Here is a 23,668-nt window from a genome sequence, read left to right on the forward strand (position 1 = left end):
CAACGATGAGAGGGATAATTTTCCTTCCAATTTTGTGTTTTATCTCACTTCACTGAAGGTGTAGCAACTCTTGGCAGGACAGTTTCCAATCTGGCCCCTGGCACTGCTAAGTCCAAGTCTTTACTCCCAGAATGCTTTGCTCTAGGAGACTAGTATAGCCAGAAGTTTTAGAGCCTCCAAATCTCTCTGCAGTTCTACGATTGTTTTGATCCCGACACTGGTACATTTTATTATTATCTCACAGGCTTGTTGATTCACTTGAAAGTACATACTTTATCAAACACTTTTATATATTTATAGCAGAAGGCTTCAGTGTCTCTGTTTGCTATATTGCCAGTAATAAAAGTCTATAATTAAAGAATACCTTCTACATTTTAAATATAATATGTCACTCAGTTATAAGTATTTTGTTTAACTTATCACCAAGATCATCATTTTGCTTTGTTTACAGTATCATATTTATACAGCAAAATTTAACTTTATTGTATTCAAAGTTATTTTTTTATTATTTGCAATTTTGGTTCATGATTAAAAAGTAATCCTGTATCACAAGTTTATAAAGATATTTTTATATATGTTTTCATTAAAATATTTAAAGTTTCCTTTCTTCATTTAGATCTTTATTCCAGTTGGAATTTACTTCTCTGTACAAAATGAGGTAAGGCTATTGTTTTTCTATATAAATAACCAATTACCTAGTAGCATTTATTGAATAGTCCATCATTTCCTCATTTGGTCATGTAAATTTTCACATGTACGTGAATCTTTATGAGAGGCAGACTTTTGAATGGTGATTAAATGTATTTAATAATTATCTTTCCATATTTTTAAATTTCTTCTTACATTAATTTTGTGCCTTTTAATTTTATTGAAAAAAATTGTCTATCTCTTTGAAGGATATATTAGCATAAAGTTTATAGTGGTCTGTTATGACTTAAAATATTTTTTGTATTGTTTCTAGAGTTACATCTTTTCTTTGAACCATATATATATATATATATATATATATATATATATATATATATATCTTTATTTTTGCCGAAGAAATGTTTTATTGATATTATAATTTGCATTTCTTTGATTATTAGTGAAGGTGAATGGTATCTTTCATTTATGTATCACTTCCTGAACTGTCTGCTCAAATTCTTTGTCCCCCTTCCCCACTGTATTTTATATTAGCATTTTGGTATTCTTCTCATGAATTAATGTAAATATTTATAATTAAGTCCATTAATCTTTGTCTATTACGTTTGAATGATTATATCTCCCAGATATTTGCTTTTTAATTATGTTTCCAATTGTATTTTGTACTTTTTAATTTGTATTTGATTATATCTTTGCCTGCATTACAGCTTCCATGTCTGGACTTTTACAATCTTTATTATATATATGTGTGTATATATATATATATATATATATAATATTTATGTGTTTATATACATGTATATATACATATGTGTGTGTGCATGAGTGTGTGTACCTTACTGCAGATTACTGACTGGAAAATGTCTAGAAATGGATGATCTTCTTTCCACAGGTCATAAGCTACTCTGAAAGGATTTTAGTGTCCTATAAACTGAACTACCAAGATTTTCATTTAAAATTTCTCTGAGAAGGTGTTAAGGTAACACCAAGCATTTATGTTACTACATATTACATAATATAGGATATATACGCATATCAATTTGATTTGCCAGTTGATTTTGCTGAAGCTGCTAATATAATAATTAAGAGTATTTTTAACATAAAAATGAATGTTTCTAATGGGGAAACTGAATGAACAAAACTGCTCACTTCCTAATTATTTTCTTTTGAAAAAAAATTACAAATATAAGATAAACTGACTTTAATTGCAAAGAAAAATGTCAGAAGTGACATTTCAACACTTCAGTATATTAATGATCTCAACTAAAAGAAATGTGAAATCAACCAAGGCTACTGTCATTAGTTTCTTCAGGGCTTCACAACCAGAGGAATAAACAATTAATATGTTAAAATTATTCACTGCTAACGTATCATTATGATTCCTAAATAACAGCCTAACCATGTTGATTGGACCTTGACAGAAATGGGCAAAAGTGCCATTTAGTTAACAGTACAACATTATCAACAAGATAATAAAGTTGACGTTACAGAATGTCAGATTCAGAGAGTGGAAGGGGAGGGGGTGGGGTGTGTGTGTAAAACCAAAGTGGGTTTGGCACACAAACTATAGCATTGACAGAATCAAAGAATCAGTTTAGTAAAATCGGTTTTTAAACACTACAGACTAATTAATGTATTTCATGTTTTTGCTGCCATCTAATCATAAACAATTCACCTTGACCCTTGAGAAGCTTACTCTCTCAGCAAGACTGTCTCATAGAGAAACCTGTTTAGGGTAGATGAGACTTGACAATTCAGAGAATTCAAAGGAGGATGTTCTGCTCTTTTGACCCACAATTTAATTGGAACACAGTAATACTTAACCTTGAAATACTATGCCTTGCATTGGTACATGTCACCATCCACAATCGATCATATCAATAAAGTTAATTCAGCATTTTCCAAAATAGTTTTGCTACATTATAACCCTGTGATTTTTCCATATGAAAGTTTGGTATTAAATATATATGTATATGTATACATATATATGTATATAAACTTGTATATAATATATATTATATATATATTACATATATATATTAAAAATACATATATATATATAGAAAGCCTTTAAGTTCTCATTGGTTTGTACTCTCCCACCTCCAAGTACCAGGTTAGAAGTTTGATACAGTAGTAAAAACTATAGATAGCAATTGAAAGAAATTTATGAGTGCTTGTCTTAGAATGCTACCCAACACAACACAGGAAGTGCTAATTCAAATAATGTGTTCTCAAGACCACCTCCCTCCTTTTAAAAAAACATATTAAGGGCTTGTATCCAATGGAAACTGTCCTCAGCATCATCTGCTCTTCTGTTAAATCATTTATTCATTCATTCCTTTATTAAGTGTGGGCTACAAGACAGGCACTGCCCAGAATGCTGGCGATAATATGATACTATAAAGAGACACCATTTCCACTTTCATGCAGTTTACAGGCTTGTGGGAACATAGTCATAAATCAAATAATCATGATAATGAACCTGTCATTACAAATTGAGATAAATGCTCTCAAGGAAAGGAACAAGGTTCTAGGAGAGCATAAAACAGGAGGTCTAGATTGGGGATGGAGGGAGGGCCTCCCCAGTAAAGTGACTCTTGAGCTGAAGTTAACTGGGAGAAGAGAAGAGTGGAAGAAGGGAGAGCGTTCCATACAGGGTGAAACACTAGTGTATAAAGGCCATTTGGCCAGAGGAAGCCCAAAGCCATTCCTCCAGAGCTGGTGGATTACAGCCACAGGAGAGTGCCCTGCCAATGCTAATGCTGCTTCTACTCAAGGATTAAAGGTTGAATCCAGGACAAGGAAATTTCTAGTTGAAGTGAGACAAGTGGCCTGGCCCTGAAATTGTGCTCTTCTCCTACATTCGCCAGGAAACCCCTGACCTTTGGCCGGCCCTTCGTTGATAAAAAAAATTCTTTCCTATTTATTTATTTATTTAAATTGGGGTATAGTTGCTTTACAATTTTGTGTTTAGTTTCTGCTGTACAATGAAGTGAATCAGCTACATGTATATATATATCCCTTCCCTCTTGGACCTCAAAAAAAAATTCTTATTTAAATGACAATAGCTGAACAGCATGTAATCCCTGAAGCAGAATTGTTGAAACAAATGGAACAAAAATTTTAAATAAGTATAATAAACATGCATAAAAAGAACATTAAAAATCTGAAGGAGACCTTGATTCTTTCATGCTTTTTATAGACCTTCCTTCTTATAAGCTCCTCTCCTTTTTCTAAGCCTTTCCCCACCACTCATATGACCCTTATCTATGTTAGGACAGGAGGACTAATCTCACTATGGCATGTAACTTCTTTACATCAGCCACTACATTAAATCCCAGGTCATTCTATATCTCCCATAATTTATATCTCTTTATGCTTCCTTCTCTGACCCATCTCCCACCCTTTCCTAGGTCCTGAAACCTTTCCACTGGGCCCTCCAGATGTCACAATCAATCCTCAGCAAATCACTCATATCCTTGACCTTTTTGCTACACCCTCTCTTTACCTTCAGGCTCTACAAAAACCTGGATTTCCCCTGAGGATGCAATTTCCCCTCAGTCTTTTCAGTGGGTGACTATTTTCTCTCTCACACCCTTCTTACTTTGGAGCCCAGAGACACTGCAGATGTCTTCCTAGCATTTTCTTGTTGCTTCTAGTCCGGTCCCTGACACTTCCAGCTGTGGTTCTCAGATCAATCCTCTGTTTCTTTTTGCTGTAATCATCTACTACCCCTGCCATTCCTTGAAGATCTAGCACCTGGCTCCTGTCATTCTATCCAACACTACTCCTTTCTTAAGTCTTAGGTGACTTCCTTATCCATATGGATGATGTTCATGGCCTTCCATAACCATGACCTCTATCTTCAGATGAGGAAGGTGTCCTCACTCTACCTCAGTATTCATGCTGGAGGCTTTCCCTAGACCTTGTCATTACTGATAACTGAAACCACTTCATAACCACTTTGTAATCTCAGTTGCAAGCTCCATATTTTAAGTTCTTTCCAGCTCAATCTAATTCTCAAATTCCTTTAATTCACTGGCCTTACAGGGAACTACAATCCATTTTCTACCACCTTTTCAACTACCATGTGGATGCCCTCATTTGTCTAGCTTAAGTCTTAAAGAAAGGAATAAAGAATAGATAAAACCATATAAAATATAAAATTATTTAACAATACTAAATAATTCTTGAGTTCAAAAAGGACAACATAGAAAAAGTTACAAAATATTTAAACTTACATAACAATACTTATAATACATTCCTAAGTGTGTTGGATTAAAATTAAAGCTCTATTTCCATTTAAATATGCTATTGCATTTAAATATATTTATCAGGAAATAAAAGTTAAAAGTAAGTAAGTGAATCATTCAACTCAAGAAGGTGTAAAGAAAGCAGTAGTACAAACATAAATAATAAAGATATAGGCCAAAATAAATGAGATGAAAAGTAAAATAAAAATAGAGAAGATTAATATAACGAAATGCTGGTTCTTTGCAAAGTTTAGTGAGATAGATCTCTGGTGAAACTTATAAAGAAAAAATAAGATAAACTAACAATACAGAATGAAAAAGGAGAAACAACCACAGACTTAGTAGAAACTAAAAGTGGTGGCAGTATTATGAATAACCATATGCTAATAAATATGAATACCCAATGAATATAAATACCCAGATGAAACAGATAGATTTCAAAATTTAAATGAGTCAATTTGTAGAAAAGTATTAAAATCCAAACAGGTACAAGAGGTACTCCACCTGCCGATCTAAATTAACAAAGGCATGCCTAGAGCATGATATTTCTCTAAGAAGTGTATTTGCTGTTCAAAAGAATTGGTAAAAATTTCTGTAAAAGAAGAATTGGTCTTTACAAGCTAAGTAAAGTTGATGTGAGTTTACAGCAAAAGGAGGACAAAGAGGAAGAGGAGAGGAGAAAGAATGGTGGGAAAGAGGGCAGAACAACACAAAGTCCAAAGACATTTAAAGACGCTGAAACAACAATCAAAAATCTCCACCTCCAAAAAGCTTCAGCCCCAGGTAGTTTTGTAGGTAAATTCTACCAAACATGTAAAGAAAATTTAGTCTTATTTTGTAAAAGTTATTTCAGATAAAAAGTAAGAGAAAGCTACCTAGCTCATTTTATCAGACTAGCATACTCTTGCACAATGGAATAAAGACAATAAAAATGACAGAAAAAGATTATAGGTTAAGGGCTTCCCTGGTGGCACAGTGGTTGAGAATCTGCCTGCTAATGCAGTGGACACGGGTTCGAGCCCTGGGCTGGGAGGATCCCACATGCCGCAGAACAACTAGGCCCGTAAGCCACAACTACTGAGCCTGTGCGTCTGGAGCCTGTGCTCCGCAAAAAGAGAGGCCGTGATAGTGAGAGGCCCACACACCACGTTGAAGAGTGGCCCTCACTTGCCACAACTAGAGAAAACCCTCGCACAGAAACGAAGACCCAACACAGCAAAAATAATAAATTAATAAACTCCTACCCCCAACATCTTCTAAAAAAGATTATAGGTTAATTTCACTAATGAACACAGATGAAATTAACTTTCAGGTTATGTAAAAATTAGTACATTTCAAATAGGAATTATAGGATAATCATCAGACATTCTATCACTTTAACTAACCACATTAACAACCAAGTGAGAAAAATTATATAATTATCTCAACTATCTAAATATTGATAGAATTTAATGACTATGGTTAAAACTCTCAGAAAACTAAGAATGAAAGGGGATTTCCTTAACTTGATAAGATTATATACAAAACACCTACATTAAACATTATAGTTAATGGAGAAACAACATACTTATTCCCTGTAAGATCTGGAACAAGACAAAGTTGCCCACTATCACCACTACTGTTCAACAGAATAGGTCCTGGCCAATACTCTAAGGAAAGAAAAAAGAAATGATAGGTATAAGCATTGAAAGGGAGGACATTAAACTGTCATTATATACAAATTATCTGATTATCTGTCTTGAAAACCCAAAAGTGTCAACAACTATTACAGTGGTAAGAGTTCAGCAAGGATTAAAAAACAAACAAACAAACAAGAAACTCATAAAAAGCAATAGAATTTAGCTACATGGATAGGGATCATATATCAGGATTAGAGATACACACCCTCTATCATATAATTTGGCAGTGCCATCCTCCAGCCCCAATTATGGACAGAGTACTTAATGTACTTAGTATTAAGAAAATACTTAATACTTCTTTCCAAAGTGATGCTGGCCTTGACTATACTTTGGCCAGTGGCCTGTTAGAGGACTGAATGAGAACAAAAGCTTGAAGCTTTCCTGCATGGCTCAGTTTGGAAACCATCACCCCCACCACGTAGTCTGTGGAAAATTGTCTTCCATGAAACCAGTTCCTGGTACCAAAAAGGTTGGAGACTGCTGTCCTAGAGAATACTGAACACTAAGAAGAAACTATTGTCGTATAACATACTTATACAGAACAATATAGTATTTATAAAGTGAGAGAGAAATTAAGTTTTCTTTTTGATCAGTTACATATTTTCCGAAGCAGAGACCATTAAGAAAGAAAAAAAAGTAGTATCTCATTTTGTTTTTTTCTCCTTAAATTTTCTCATTCTATCTTTCTATGCATGACTATTCATGGCTGGCTTTTCAGACACCTGGCTCTCTTCAAGTAAGAAGCACCGATAATTTCTACATCTGTACATGTCAACAATCATCCTCATAATCAGTCAAATCCATGTGAATGATCTTTGAGGACCGCAATGCCTACTTTCCACTTGGAGTTGGATTGCACTATCTATAAATGCCCCACACCGCTGCTTAGTGGGAAGAAATATGTGCTAATTACTTTTGAAGTTGAAAAAGGATGCGGAGATAGGCCAGTCAGGAGGAGCACTGGGCGATCTCCTTCTAATTCATGCCTCCCCACCATTTGCTCACTCCTGGCTCTAGATCTTCAGGACAGAGTGGGTCCCTGGAACAGAAATGAGGGGTGGGCAGGGACATGAGGTGGGCCCTGGAACCCTGGTCACACCATTCTTGCCTTTCCCTGGGAATCAATTTGCATCTACCTTGACTCACAGATATGTTCTCCTTGAAAAGTTACATATTAGCAATAGGCACAATTTAATGTATACATTCTCTGTACTCAGCCCAATGTTAGGCACTCTGCTTATATTAATTCTCCTCCCAATAATCCTGTTTTTTACAGATAAAGCAACTGAAGCTTAGAGAAATTAAAACAATTGATCTGAGGTCAGCAATTAATTAAGAACTCAGATCTGTCTGATTCCAAAGATCCAGCTCTTTTAGCTAGAGGATCCTGTCTCAGAATACATAACTGGGAAATGGCAGAAAACAGATTTAAAGTGAGGTCTTGACTCCATTTTGGTTTCATCACTCAGTGAATTGTTGTTAAGCTTATGAACTAATGAATGAAGTGATCAAGCAATCGGTATTGTTTAAAGTGAGATGATGAATTTGGGGAATGAAAGTTAAGAAATATGCTAATATCATACATCTTTATTAGATTTGAGTAATAGTTGTTATTTTTGCTAGGGGTTAAAGGCAATTGTCTTAAAACAATTGACTCAGAGTGGGAGTTGAAGCCAGTAAGGTAGGACCCACAGTCGAGACTGAAAGCAGGACACCAGAGGCAGGTTACAACGTAATCCTAACATATAACCACTCTGTTCTAGGAATTATGTTAGCTGGAGTTAGAAAGATGAAAAGGAATACTCTAATATTAACTATTCTTCCTGTGCCTCAGTTTCCTTATCTGTACAATGGAAATAACAATAATACCTATTTCAGAGTGGTTTTGTGAGGATTAAATGAGATAATACAGGCAAAGTGCATAGAACACATTAAGAGTTAGCACTTAATAAATAATAGCTGTAATTATTATTAATATTGTCTCAGTTCCTGCCTTTAAAGAACCAACCGACATGGATCAGGGAAGTGCAACAGCTGATGGTGCTTCCCAAATGGTGGTGGATGAGTCACATCAAATTAAGAAAAGAGAAGCAGAATTGTATCAACTGCAAAAAATGTATATTTTTAAAAAATTAAATGTGTACACCAAAGATCTGTCTCTAAGAAACTAGTTTTAAAATACCTAATAATAAAAACCTAAAGTGTGTCTCTATTATTTAAATTCAAACCTCTTAAGCAAGGAGAGGAGTGGCTGTATCCAGTCTCTGTGGGGACAGTGGGTCTTAATGACAGTTCTTTCTAAGGTTCTGTTCCACATTACCTTTCTGTGACCGGAAAAAATGTCACTTGATGCCATTTTTCTCAATCAGATCAACTGCCAAACTGGTTAAAATCATTTCCTTACAGAAACCCAGATCTGCCTCTAACCTAAACTGTGCTCAGTGAGTATATCTTCACCTCCTCCTCCCCCTCTGCAATCAAGGAAATAGCAGTTGATGTCTTAACTGCTGCTACCTGGCAGAAAAAGCATATACCTGTTGACAGATTGGCTCAAAACAAATTTAAAGGGAAACTTCAAAAGGATGACAAGATTCTTCTCTGGCCAGTGCCACCTCAGACAGGCTACTGGAGGGAAGGTCCAGAGCCCCAACTTGATAGGATGGTGTTTCCAAGGCATGTGGTCATCCCCTACTCAGACGATGTTAGAACAGGAAAAACAGGAAATCCCGCAGGTACCTGCCAGAAATCCTCTCACCAGGACAAGAGTTCCAGTTTTTTAATAATGCCTGGATAACATATTTATAAAACATGTTGGAGATTTTCAACCTTGGCAAATGATATATGTTTTCTTTGTTTTGTTTGTTTTGGTTTTTTTTTTTTTTTTTTTGCGGTACGTGGGCCTCTCACTGCTGTGGCCTCTCCCGTTGCTGAGCACAGGCTCCAGACGCGCAGGCTCAGCGGCCATGGCTCACGGACCCAGCCGCTCCGCGGCATGTGGGATCTTCCTGGACCAGGGTACGAACCCATGTCCCCTGCATCGGCGGACTCTCAAACACTGCGCCACCAGGGAAGCCCCATGATATATGTTTATATAATCATTCTTAAGTGTTCACGTATTGTAAACAGGCAGGTCAGCTTAACAGGGATCGCCTGTGAAGTGTCTTTAATAAATATACAATTAAAGCATCAGGCTTGACAGATTTGCTAGATGGAACTTTGTTGTAAATACCATCAAATCCTATAGCTCAGGTTGTATGTTGAAGCTTCTTCTGACCTCAGGAGAATGACTGTATCCCCTGAGTCTAACCTCAAGCATTTATCTCATTCTGTTTTTTTTCGTGGTTTTCCTAAAGTCTAATTTGGCCAGCTCTACCTACATGTGTTCAGCTTTGCAGTGATTTATTTCATATGCTCCTTCTTATTTCGATTTGGCATGTGTTCCTATCATTCCCATATGTCAACAGGTTACTTTGAATTCCACTGTCTTATGTAGTCCCCCAGGATGACCATGATTTTCATACCACGGAAAATGGTTATAGGAAAATAACCTCTGTATTTGAATGAGCTAGTTAATTCCAAAATGCTCATTTCCCATGGATTCTTAATTCCTATACAAATGAAATGAGAAACCTCTATCCTCATCTAGGCGCTACTGGGACCAACTCCCGCTCCTCAGGCAAACCTGCTTTCTTTTCTGTCCAACCCTAACTCTCCTCTGAAGTGTGATGATACTGAGTGCTTCATTAAACACCATCAGCCCAAAGTGGAAGCATATGCTACTCAGAAGCATTTATCACCAAATTATATAGATCCGCTTCTCGACCCAGTTCTCCTCTGTTTATGGATCCCACAGCCAGCAGCACTCATTCATCTCCTTCTTATTAAATGCTACTGTTCATTCAACTGTTTGAACAAATGAAGGAATACTTTGAAATGCCCCTTTAAGAAAATGATACGAAGTGAGAGAGTGGCACTGACACATATACACTACCAAATGTAAAATAGATAGCTAGTGAGAAGCAGCCACATAGCACAGGGAGATCAGTTCAGTGCTTTGTGACCACCTAGAGGGGTGGGATAGGGAGGGTGGGAGGGAGACGCAAGAGGGAGGGTAATGGGGATATATGTATACATATAGCTGATTCATTTTGATATACTACAGCAACTAACACAACGTGAAGCAATTATACTCCAATAAAGATGTTAAAAAAAAAGAAAATGATATACTGTTATTTTTTTAAAAGACACACCATTTAAGGGGCTTCCCTGGTGGTGCAATGGTTGAGAGTCCACCTGCCAATGCAGGGGACACGGGTTCATGCCCCGGTCCGGGAGGATCCCACCTGCCGCGGAGCGGCTGGGCCCGTGAGCCATGGCCGCTGAGCCTGCACGTCCGGAGCCTGTGCTCCGCAACAGGAGAGGCCACAACAGAAAGAGGTCCGCGTACCGCAAAAAAAAAAAAAAAAAAAAAAAAAGACACATCATTTAAATATGAAAATATATTAATTTTGCCAAAAATTCCCTGGAGAAATGATGACTGATCTTCAAAAGACGTCGTTCTTACCAAAGACAGAAAGCTAGCACCCTTGTGGGCGCTCAATCAATGATGCATTTGGCTGATACAAAGTACCAAGGTTGTGTCAACACAGAGTAAGAACATCTGGAGGAAAAGTGAAAAAGTCAAGCATGATGTTTCAGTAGTTGACACTGAGTAATCACGTTTCCATAGAAATGTTTCTCTCTTAACTAAACATTTTGTTATCCTAGTATCTATATAGGTAAGTTTATACATTTTGTATAAAGCACTTTCTAAATCCTTTAGTTTCCCCTAATAGGTTTCCTGACAAGGTGACATAATACTACTTCCATTTGACAGGTACAACCAATACCTATAGAGACATCTACCTTTGATTGCCTCAGATTCAAGACCAAAGAGTTATATGGCTTTAGCCTGATTTGTCAGTGTAGCATTTCAATTTACTTGCAGTTTTACAAACAATGGCTATTTTTTTACAGGATCGTTTTGGTTGCCTCTTCTTAAACAGGCATTTTGGCAGTATACTTTAGAACGAAGTCATTTCTTTCTGTGGCCAGGGAAGCTTTGCAATCATTTTGATTTCATCCTGTTAGGTTTTTAGTTCTTTGAAAACAGCAGACAAACACTGCATTTGGGTTTTCTGTGTTGCTGGTGAGCAGTTACTGAAACGGACCTGCTTTTTAATGCAAACATTATGCATACTGCAGCCAGACAATGGAAAGTCTGCTTGCAACCTGAGCAGGGTTGGATGCAATCTTTCCCAGTGGGTATCTATCATTTCAGGTGCTGCCGAAGAATTCTTTATAGAATTTTCATTTTTCAACTGTTTGTTCGAATCACATAACAAGTCAAATTTAATTAGTTATATTCATCCAGCAGATGGTACAGTATTCTATACTAAAATATAAATTCCTTTACGTAATTGAGTAATGCGTTTCATATGATCTCTTTTACAAATTTCAAAACCAATTCTCCTCAAACAGGCCTGCACATTATTTGGATGCAGGTCTAAACAGGTTAAAATTGATTTAATGCTCTCCCCCCAACCCACCCTGGCAAGAACATTATGTAAATGAAAGCAAGTCTGCCCTGAGTGTCTTATTTTAATGTCCCCTTCTACATAAATTACACTGGCATCTGGGAGAAAAGAGGTGGCATTAAACTTAAATTATGTGGGAATGAGTTTCTTAAACTTCAAAGACCAACATGTCACAAAGAGGGTCATATTGAAATGAATTCAATTTGTTTCACACTGGAAAAACTGAACATCCATGATCAGTTTGTTAAAACCAAGTCTTTGATAATATTAACTAGATTCCTAATAGATACATGGATATTCCTTCCAGGATAGCCAGTTAACCTAAACATTAGAATTGAAACAGAAGGGCTATCTATCTCTATATGTTAGTTATATACTGTTATAGGCATCTGTAGCACTCAAACACAGTTTTTGGACAACAAAGTGTGCAGTGGAAAACTGCATCCTTGGTAGATCTTGGATTGCTGCTTCTCTGACCACCCAAGACTCAAAAAGGATTTCATTTCTCCCCTAAACATTGTATCATTGTTTCAGGCATCTGCCTATTTTTTTCTTCTGGTGGAATTTGAAACATGCTGAATTTTCCCAACCTGTGTCAACAACCTATTAAAGGGTACAAGCTGATTCATTGAATGCTGGAAGTAAAAGAATTTTTATTCATTTTTTATTCCATAGATGACATATATTCTGCATATATACGGAATCAGCCAACTCCAGTGCCTATTATAGATGTTAGTAATTAATCATGACACGTGTGTCTTCTAAATCTTTGACCAAGCCCTCCAGTCATGAAGTAAATACTCTTGATATTTGCCATCTTCTTCTAGTCTGACCCTTTTATTATGCTGATAAGGAAATTAAGGCACAAAGAGTTGTAATAGAATCTTTTTTAACTTAGTCACAGAGGTAACTAAAGTTCAGGTCAAGACTGATAAGTATCTCAATTCCTAGGCAGATATTTCTCCCACCACATTATGTTGCCTCTTGAGTGAAAAAAATCTAGGGTATAGACTGAGGCAGAGGAAAAATAATTTTCCTTTACTCTTGTTACTGAACCAAACTTCCGTCTGTGCAGTAAAGCCAATCTTCAGACACAGGGTTGTGGTGAAGGAAAGCACAGCATTTATTGTAAGGTGACAGACAAGGAGTCTGAGGCAGCTAATGCTCAAAAGACCCAAACTCTCTGATGGGTTTCAGGGAGGCATTTTTAAAGGCAAGGTGAGGGAGGGGAGTTGCAGGGTATGTGTTCAACTCGTGCACAATCCTCTGATTGGTTGATGGTTAGGTAAGAGGGCAGTGTCACAGGGGTTAACATTATCAATCCATCTGGGAAGACCCCACAGGGGAATAAATATAATAGAAGGCAACGGTTATTTTAGTAAGGTTTTTTTCACACAGATTTATCTCTGTGTGACTCTGTCTCTGCTGATAAGTCAGTCTCTTCTTCCTGGGCACATTCCACAAAGGAAAATTTATGCCTTCATTTTAGGCAGAGCAGAGAACTCTTCGTGTATGTGTTGTTTCTCAGTTGCCTTCAGCTCAAAATAATACTTATGCTGAAGTGGCATATTTGGGGGTGGCATATCCTGGTCCCCTTCAAACTATCAAGAGTGAAGATATTACAACTATGGTTTCCCATTGGGTAGCTAATTTGATGAAGGCACTAAGCAACTCCTCCAGGCAGTTCACCAACCACCCTCCCCCACTTAATCTCTGGGTGTTCTTTCTAAACCCTGCCACTTGAAGTTTCTGCATTACAGCTTTACCAGTCTTTTTAAAATTATCCAATATTTTCAGCAGCTCTTTTAGTTTCTAGATAGAAGAGATTCTACTTGTCTGAGACTTAATGCAGGTCTCTTATGGGTGCCATCAAGTTCAAGAAATTAAGTGGTTCCCTTATTTCCAGTTTACTGGATTAAAATGTACCAACAAATCTCTGATAAACCCTAGTGAAGGGAAAGAGTGTATCTTTTGAATCCAGTTCTTGCTCTGCTAGCTACTATCAGCAAGACCTTAAAGACCTTTCATTATGGAAACTAGATTTCAATGCATGTAGGTCACCGAGGACAGAGTTGAAGCTCAATAAACAGTAGTTCTGATGATGATAAGGATGATGATGGCTGGTGGGAATATACTCCTCTGTTTTATATAGTTTTCTTCAAAAGAACATAGTTAATTCTCTACAGATTTCTTCCCTCCTCCTCCTTTACCCCCATCCTTCTCCCTTACACATACATCAGACACAGTCATATTTAAAGATCTGCAATATTCATTTACTTGGAAAAGACAACAATATCCTGGCTTAGAGGGACTCCATTAACTTCATTACATGCTAAGATTTAACACTTAAAAATCTTAGACAAAAGTCAGGTCAGATGTCTCTTCCTTCAGGCATTGGTCCCTAATGATGTAGACCCACCAGCTACTGTTACTGAAAGGCTGTACTGATCTCTGTTGTCTATTGATTCATACCTCTTTCCTCTAGACTATAAACTCCTTTGGGGGAGAGTTAGTGTTTAGTTTAGTGTGTCTTGTATCATAGTAGGTAATTACTTCTGAAAAGATAAATGAATTAGTGTTATCTGGGATGTAAAGTAGAGAAAAATAAGGAGATCAATTTCCCAGTCCTTATGATTTGGGGATAATAAATATTTGGAAATTATCTGGACAAAGAGATAGAAGTTACTTAATTTACAGTGATTAAATTGAAGCTATTTAATTAACCCTTTTGCCTTTGAAACACAAATAGCTGATATAACAGGTTCACATTCAGATGCTGTTAAGCAGAAAGATTCATTTTCTTTTTCTTCTTCTTCTTTTTTTTTTTTTAATGAGAAGCCAAAGCACTGGATGATTCATATTTCTAGGAAAATATTCCTGTAGACATTTTCATCTCTGAACATACATTCACCTTTAAAGGTATGTTTTTAATAAAAAGGAAGACTGTGTATTTATTTTATGATGTTTCTTGGCGAATGATCTCCAGATTTTTTTTTTTTTTTATTAATTCTATCTGCAGGGCCCACTCTAAGCAAACACATGTCATACGGAAGCTGGTCTTTCCTTTTCTATAACAGGTTCTAATCAATCTCAGCAATAAGCAAAGGAGATATCATGATTGTGCTATGACTGAAGAGATACCAGGATGGGCTACAATGAACTTCCTGACACACTGAACTGCTAATGGAAATTCTACCATTAGACCTTCATCCTTTGACAAGCCATTTATGTCCCTGTTACAATGCAAATAGCCTTGTCCTGGGAGGGAAATATTTATTATGTCTTTCTTAGCAAACAACATTTTGATTGAGGGAAAGTTAAAAAAGCATGCCACAGAGTGAAAGAGGATATTTCCTATATATTCAATAAATGGCTCATATGTAGAATGAATACTTATCCTAAAAATGATTAAGAAAACAGTAGATAACCCAACAGAAAAACAGATGAATGACTTGGATAGACATTTACAGTACAGGCTGCTCTCATCATGCCCATCACAGCTTAGTAGGAAACCCTGAAAAGGATTAAACTTGTTTCTGAGTAAATAACTGAGTCGCAGAAAAAAAAAAAAAAAACCAAAATAATTAGAGAAATGCAAAAATATCCAGCACTTAACAAGTTAAAATTCACACTACCTAGCATTCAATAATAATAATAATAATAATAAAAATTACCAAGTGTGCAAAGAAGCAGAAAAATATCCAAAATGCAGAGAAAATTAGTCACTAGAAACAGACCCCCAAATTACTCAGATGACAGATTAGTAAAAACCAATATTAAAACTAGTTTTATAACTATATTTCATGGTTATGAAGGTAGAAAAAGACATGAGTATTTTAATGAGAGATATGGAAAATAAAATAAAAATGAACAAAATAGAAATTATAAAATTCTAAACAGAAAAAATTTCAGGGAACAAAAATAGACCAAATGGAATTAACAGGAAATTAGATGTTGCAGAAGAAAGGAAATGTGAAGATGTAGCAATAAACTGTGCAATATTAAACACAGAAAGAAATAAGAAAAAAAAATAGATCATCAGTGAGCTATGGGGCAACTTCAGACAGCTTAACATATGTGTAATCAGAGTCCCTGAGGGAGAAGAGAGAGAGGGAAGCCAGAAAAAATATTTAATGAAATGGTGGCCAAAATTTCTCAAATTAAATAAAAACAATGAACCCACAGTTCATGAAGTACAACAAAGTCCACCACAAGAAATATGAAGAAATAGAACTAAGACACATCAAATGACTTAAAACCAGAGACAAACAGAAAAATCTTAGAAGCAGCTAAAGGAGAAAAAAAGAAACATGTACATGGGAACAAAGATATAAGTGGTTGTTCTGGGGGAAGGGGAGAAAAGGAGGGACAGGATGGAACAGGTACAAAGGGGTATGAGGAAACTTTTAGGGGTGATGGATATGTTAATTACCTTGATAGCAATGATGGTTTCACAGTCATATACATTTATCAAAATGTATCAAAATATATATTTTAAATATGTGCAGTTTATTGTATGTCAATCATACCTTAATAACGCTGTTCATAACTTCATAATGACATACTGTTATGGCCACAAAAATAGATAAAATCAAAAAGCAGGCAGTACCAAGTATTACCAAAAGTGAAATTTTCACACACAGTTATGAGAGGATAATGCGATAAACAACTTTGGAAAATTCTTTGACAATGTCTCCTAAAGCTGAACTTGTACATGATGCACAAGCAGTTATATCCTAAGTATGTAGACAGGAGAAATACCTGCATGTTTCCCAAATTATATGCACAAATAACATTGCTAGTAATAACCCGCCCTGGAAAATCTCAAAGTCCAACAAGATTAGAGTGAAGTATGGTATATTCATAATATAGAAAACTATAAAAAAGAAGGAAAAACTGCTAAACAACCACGTGGATGAATCTCAGAGGCATAATGTTTAGCAGTCCCAAAGAGTATATCACATGATCCCAACCATATAAAGTTCAAAATAGGCAAAACTAATTAGGTATTAGAAGTCATGATACACAGGACTTCCCTGGTGGTCCAGTGGCAAAGAATCCACCTTCCAATGCAGGGGACCTGGGTTTGATCCCTGGTCGGGGAAAAGATCCCACATGCCTCAGGGTAACTAAGCCTGCATATCACAATTACCGAACTCGGGTGCCTCAACGAGAGAGCCCACGTGCTGCAAACTACAGAGCCCACACACTCTGGAGCCCGAGTGCCACAAGTAGAAAAGAGAAAACCCACAGGCCACAACTAGAGAAACACCAGTATGCCACAATGAAGACCTGATGCAGCCAAAATAAATAAATAAATAAATAAAATAAATATTACGAAAAAAAGAAGTCATGTTGCGGGTTCCCTTGATGGGAGGAAGTGACCGGGAGGGGACATTAGGGGGCAGTTGTGGTGCTAATAATATTGTATTTCTTGATCTGGATGCTGGTAACTCACATGTTTGTTTGTAAACATTCTTCAAGTTGTACATTTTGCCTGTTTCTCTGTATATATATCATAGTTCAAAATATATATACTTTCATAAATATAGTTTGGGGTAAAAGAGAAACAATGATGTATGTATAAATGTAAATATATATAAATATACAACATTGTTTATGTGAATGAAAATACATGCACACAAAAAAGTAATATACATTTATAAAAGAGCCCCAATACATTAAACGTTTAAAAATTTTTGTCTATGGTGGGGAGATGAAAGAGAGTGGGGAATGGAGATAAAAAGCGGTGGAAGGAAGGAAGGAAGGATAGAAGGAAAGGATTTAACTATGGTTTGTCTTCTTATGAAAAATAATTGCTTATATTTATAAAATGCACTGCTGAGTATGAAGTCATTTGTGCCAGCCATTCTTAGTGTTTTGGGCTCAAATCTGTCTTTACCTAAACCTCTATGCCTGCTACACTCCTCTCCTCCAAGCTTTTTACTAACGTCCTCCCTATTAACAATAACAAAAAAAGTCAACATTAATTATTTGGTGGTAAATTAGATAATAGGTATAGTTTCCAACACACTTTAAAGGAATCCTCCAACTAAGATGGCAGTATCCCTAGAATTTCCATATATTTAATTATATCACTTGTGCTCAAAACCCATGCTTTCATACCCATTTTTAATAAAATGCTGGAGCTACCACAGGTCTCTCAATTTAGTATTTCTATTAATAGGCAGCCCACTAATTAGGAAAACCTAAAGAGAATTTCAAATTCCTAAAGAAAGTTTAACTGTGAGCCACTTAAAATCAATAAAATATACAATGAGAAAAAGGGCTCATAAATCCTAAATCTAAATGGAAATTTCCAAGTGAGGAGAATGGAAATATTTATAACCCCCTACATCTCTAAAATATTCTTAAATGTTCAGACGCGTAAGATTTAGTTGTAATTTCTACTTTATTCTCTCCTTTCCCTACGATTCAGCTTCAGGAATGAATGGATAAAGGAGATGTAAGATTTCAGCCATAACAGAGAAGGAAATCCTGCCATGTAAGACAACTTGGATGGACCTTGAGGGCATTATGCTAAGCGAAACAAGTCAGACAGATAAAGACAAATACTGTATTATCTCACATGTGGAATATAAAAACGCAAACTTATAGAAACAAGTGGAGAAAGGTGGTTACCAAGGGTTAGGGGATGGGGGGCGGGGGGGGATGGTGAGATGTTGGTCAAATGGTACAAACTTCCAGTTATAAGATGCATAAGTCCTGGGGATCTAATGTTCAGCATGGTAACTATAATTAACAACATTATATTATATGTTTAAGAGAATAGATCTTAAATATTTTCACCCAAAGAAGATATGATAATTATGGGGCATGATGGAGGTGTCAGAGCTAATGCTATGGTGGGAATCATTTTATAATATATAAGTGTATCAAATCAACACACTGTACACCCTAAACATATACAATGTTGTATGTCAATTATATATCCATAAAGCTGGAAAAATTAGGAAAACCTAGATACAAATAGATAAATAGATAATATGTGATACATTTATATGATGGCAGATTATACAGCCCTTAAAAAGATTAAACTGTAAAAAATAAAATATTATGGATTATCAGCTAGAACAGTGAACAGGAAGCTAGAGTCAAATAATGATAGAAATTTTTGCTACGTAGAAATTCAGCTGTGAATTTTTTTTATTATGAGCATCATATTAGAGTAAAAATGCTTACAGGAAGAAACTATTATATCAAAGTTTGAAACAAGTGAGAGCAGGCTGATACACTGACAGAATCAGATTATGTATTACAATATCTTTAATCCCCTAAGGAAAGACAAGAAGTAATTTTAAAGTGTTTGTGCAGAGTTCAATGGGAAATTTAACTCTCTAGTAATAGATTTTTATAATGGAAAAACATTTTATTAAACTACTTGCAGTGTTTACTGCCAGGCATTTAATATATGTTTAATAGTATAAAATCAGCTTAAATATGGGTAATACAGCATTCCAGTATGTAGAAAATATAGATGTTTCTGCCTTTGAATATAATCCCCCTGTATAGATATCTGCCATCTACTCAGGCTTTAGATGTCAAGTGTAACTATTTCAAATTTGTTAAAATGAAAGTTTACCTAGTGGTGAAGGAGGTAATTTTGTCACTTTTCTTCCTTGTCACTGATAATTAAAAGCTAAACTTCTTGAAAAATGATACTTAAAAAATTACTTCCTGGACTTCCCTGGTGGCACAGTGGTTGAGAGTCCGCATGCCGATGCATGGGACACGGGTTCATGCCCCGTCCGGGAAGATCCCACATGCCGCGGAGTGGCTAAGCCCGTGGTCCATGGCTGCTGAGCCTGCGCGTCCGGAGCCTGTGCTCTGCAACGGGAGAGGCCACAACAGTGAGAGGCCCGCGTACCACAAAAAAAAAAAAAAAAAAAAAAAAGACTTCCTTACCCCCACACGTAATTTATTAATTCATCTCAGGACAATTCATAATTTTATATGAGCTCCAAACCCTAGCTGTTACAGATGTAATAACAGCATAAAAACCTATGCTTTAAGCAGTGTTTAGCAAAGTACAATTGTTCTCTCTTTGGCATTTGCTCCTTACCTTATACATCTCCTAATCCTTGGTGTGCACATTGAAAATGTCACCATGAAGCTAATCATGTTTTCACATTTGAACCAGACAAATCTTGTTTATTTGCCTGAATCTCACATCTTCAGGAAATTCCAAACTTCAGAAAGTTCCTTAGATTTGTATTGTCTAGAAAAATAAGACAAAAACACATAAACTCATCCTGGTAGAAACAACTTTCTATTAGAAAGTCAGAATATTTTCTGGTAGTCTAGCAAGAATTCTTTAAAGTAAACATACTTTCCCCACATATTGCAAAAACTTATTAGACTTTGGTTAGGTTGTTCTTTTGTTGCAGTGTAATAACATATCAAGGAATTAAGGTCTCTGAAGGCAGAGCAATAAGAAAACTCATTAGTAAAGAAAGATCAATACATACTGACACTCTCCTATGAGGATGTTATGAGAATGAAGATGGGAAAACAAATTTAGGATCTAACCATCAATCTCCTTCATCATTGCACATTCAGATCTAGCCAAGACGACAGGCAAAGGGCTGTGTTCATCTTCTCTTACTTCTGATGTTCTGAGCATAGTTCACTTTTACGCTGTAATGTAGAGTTGAGTGCTAATTTATTCCCTCTCTAAAGAACCTAATCTACATCATGATTATTTGTTATGCTCTAAAGATAGATAATTGTTCTCACCTTTTCCCTCCCTTAACTCAGCTTTTTAACACCTTTTCTAGAGTCTGCATATAGATTTTGTCATTGAAAAAAAATACTCTTTCAGGAAATTGTCTATATAATTTGCAAGTTAAAGTACATAAAACATGGGTTACTATTAGAATTTATAGAGTTATTTTGCCTGTATTTGACTGGCATAAATTTTGCCAACACTTACTGACATTGAATGTAGACCATCCCAGAAAAATGGCAGTGCCCCCTTGGGTCCAGGGGATTGCAGATGATAGATGCCTGCACATGCACACATACACCCTGTTGAAAAAGTTAATCACAATTGTATAAAATTACTTTCCAGAATCAATTTCAAATCTCTGAAATTTTTAATTACCTATTAAACCCTCTTCCTTGCAAACTAGTAATTAGGAAAAGAAGAATGTATATACAACATGTCATACTTTCTATTTTTAACATTCATTGAAAAACATGGCCAAACTCATTAATTTAAATGAAAGGAAAATTTCCATGCCATTGTTTATTTTCAAAAGAATTCAAAGCCTTCATTTAAATTCAAAAGACAATACAAAATGAAGTTTCACCAATTACATTCACATTTTTACTATAATTTTACTACCTTATTACCCACTTAGGATCATCTACGTGCTTTTTGTTTTCTTGTTACTTACATGAAGCCATTTATCGTGGAATATAGTTCTCCACAGTATTTGCTTTGAGACAAGGCATTACTTGTGTTCCTGAGATTTAATCTTGGTAGTTTCCACATGTTTTGGGTGCATTATATTGTAAAGTTAAGAACATAAGTTCTGAAGTAAAAATGTCAGAGTTTGAATCTTGGCTCCAATACTTATTGGCTATATAGATTTTGGGCAATATCTCTGGGCTTCCATTTCCTTATTTATAAACTGGATAAAATACTGTCTAGGTCAAGGTATTTTTGAAGATGATTAAATGAGTGCATTCTTGTAAAGCAAATAGAAAAATACTTAGCATATAGTAAGTTCTCAGTAAATGTTAGTTATATTTTTATCATTTATATATAATATTACATTTTTATTAAATATAATTTTCCTATGTAGGTAGGCATTCCTATGTAGGTAAACAGTTTTTAGAGAGTTAACTTTTCATTGGGGGGAATATCTTGAACAAGAGGTGCAATGTAGGACAGTGAATGTGAACTAATAACAGAACAAAAAAAGAAAAAAGAAATCGCCAAAAAAATTCTGAAGAAGAAATGAATGGAAATCAAGAGAAATGGGGAAGACTACAGATAAGAAGGGAGAAAAGCTACAAAAAAAAGACCCAGGATGAAATACTGAGTAGCAGAGCAAGGGGCCAAAGCAGAGGGAAGGAGGAAGACAGGGACCCTGAGAGCTGGAGCCAGAGTGGGAGGGGCACAAACCTGTGTGCACCACAGCCCACACTGACCTGTGGTGTGGGGAAGGGTGGACCACAGCAAAGGTCTGCAACCTGACCAGCAGATCCAGCAGCTGCCATGCTGCAAGATCATCAAGGGGAGAGAAGTCAAGGCCCTGTGCACTAAGGCTGGAGAGCAAAGTGCAGAACCTGTACTTGCCAGTCACAGCATGTGGCTGCAGCCAGGGACAATTCTATGACCTCAGGGAGCTGTTCAGAAAGGGTGGCCACATCCCTGAGACCAACTACTTCTTCGTGGGAGACTTCATGGATCATAGTTTCTATGGCACTGATACAATCCTGCTGCTGGCATTTAAGGTTGGCCATCCTGACCATATCACCCTGATCCCAGACAACCATGTAGCCTCCAGATTGTCCATGTCTATGGCTTCTCTGCTGAGTGCCAGTGCAATGTGGCTCCGTCACCATGTAGCACTACTGCTCTGAGATCTTTGACTACCTCAGTCTGTTAGCCATCACTGATCACAAGATCTTTTGTGTGCACAGGGCCTCTCCACCCCCATCTAGGCCCTGGACTAGATGCAGATGATTGACCAAAAGCAAGATGCGCCCCTTGATGGACTGTGTGTGACCTGCTCTGGTTCGACCCTCAAGACACAACAGGATGGTGTGTGAGCCCTGTGGGACTGACTACCTATTTTGCAGTGATATGGTGACCCAGTTCCATGCAGCTAAGGACGCTGACATGATCCGGGCCCACCAACTGGTGACAGGTTACGAATGGCACTTCAGTGAAACTGTGCTCACTGTTCAGTTGTCACCCAACTACTGCTACAACTGTGGGAATGTGGCAGCCATCTTGGAGCTGGATGAGCATCATCAGGAAGATTTCAATATATGTGAGGCTGCTCCTGAGGGACATGGGGCATCCCTTTCAAGAAGCCAGTGGCTGAATACTTCCTGTGAGCCTTTGGGCCCCTGCCCCTTCCAGGCCCTCTGGCCCTCAGACTACTATTGAATCTGCCCTCTTCTCCAGATGGAGGCTGGGTATAGTGCCCCTTTCAAGAGAGCACTTCAGGGATGAGGATTTTCTCTGGAGGGCCTCAGAGCCTCAGCTCTAGGCTCCTCCTCTCATTTCTCCCCACTGGAACCATGGTTTCCAATAACATTTTTGTTTTTCTTTTTTCCTTTTTTGTTTGTTTTTGGATCAAAATTTTGAGAAAAATGTGTTGCTTGATTAAATTAAAAACAGACCATTTAAAGGAAAATATTAGGTAAATGATAGCTCAGGAGTTATTTAGATACAGAAAATCATAAAAATGTGGCTCTAATGATTACAGTTTAGAAAACACCCTTCTATTCCATACTTCTTTCTAATCAGGGTCCC

The 23,668-nt window shown here is 36.6% G+C and overlaps 1 pseudogene; it reads left to right on the plus strand.

The window, feature by feature from the left end:
* The first annotated feature begins 8,589 nt into the window (after positions 1–8,589).
* LOC132499540 (serine/threonine-protein phosphatase 4 catalytic subunit-like) lies at positions 8,590–23,247 on the plus strand (annotated as a pseudogene).
* Positions 23,248–23,668: the final 421 nt, after the last annotated feature.

The sequence above is a fragment of the Mesoplodon densirostris genome, chromosome 11 (assembly GCF_025265405.1).
Source record: "Mesoplodon densirostris isolate mMesDen1 chromosome 11, mMesDen1 primary haplotype, whole genome shotgun sequence".
NCBI lineage: Eukaryota > Metazoa > Chordata > Mammalia > Artiodactyla > Ziphiidae > Mesoplodon > Mesoplodon densirostris.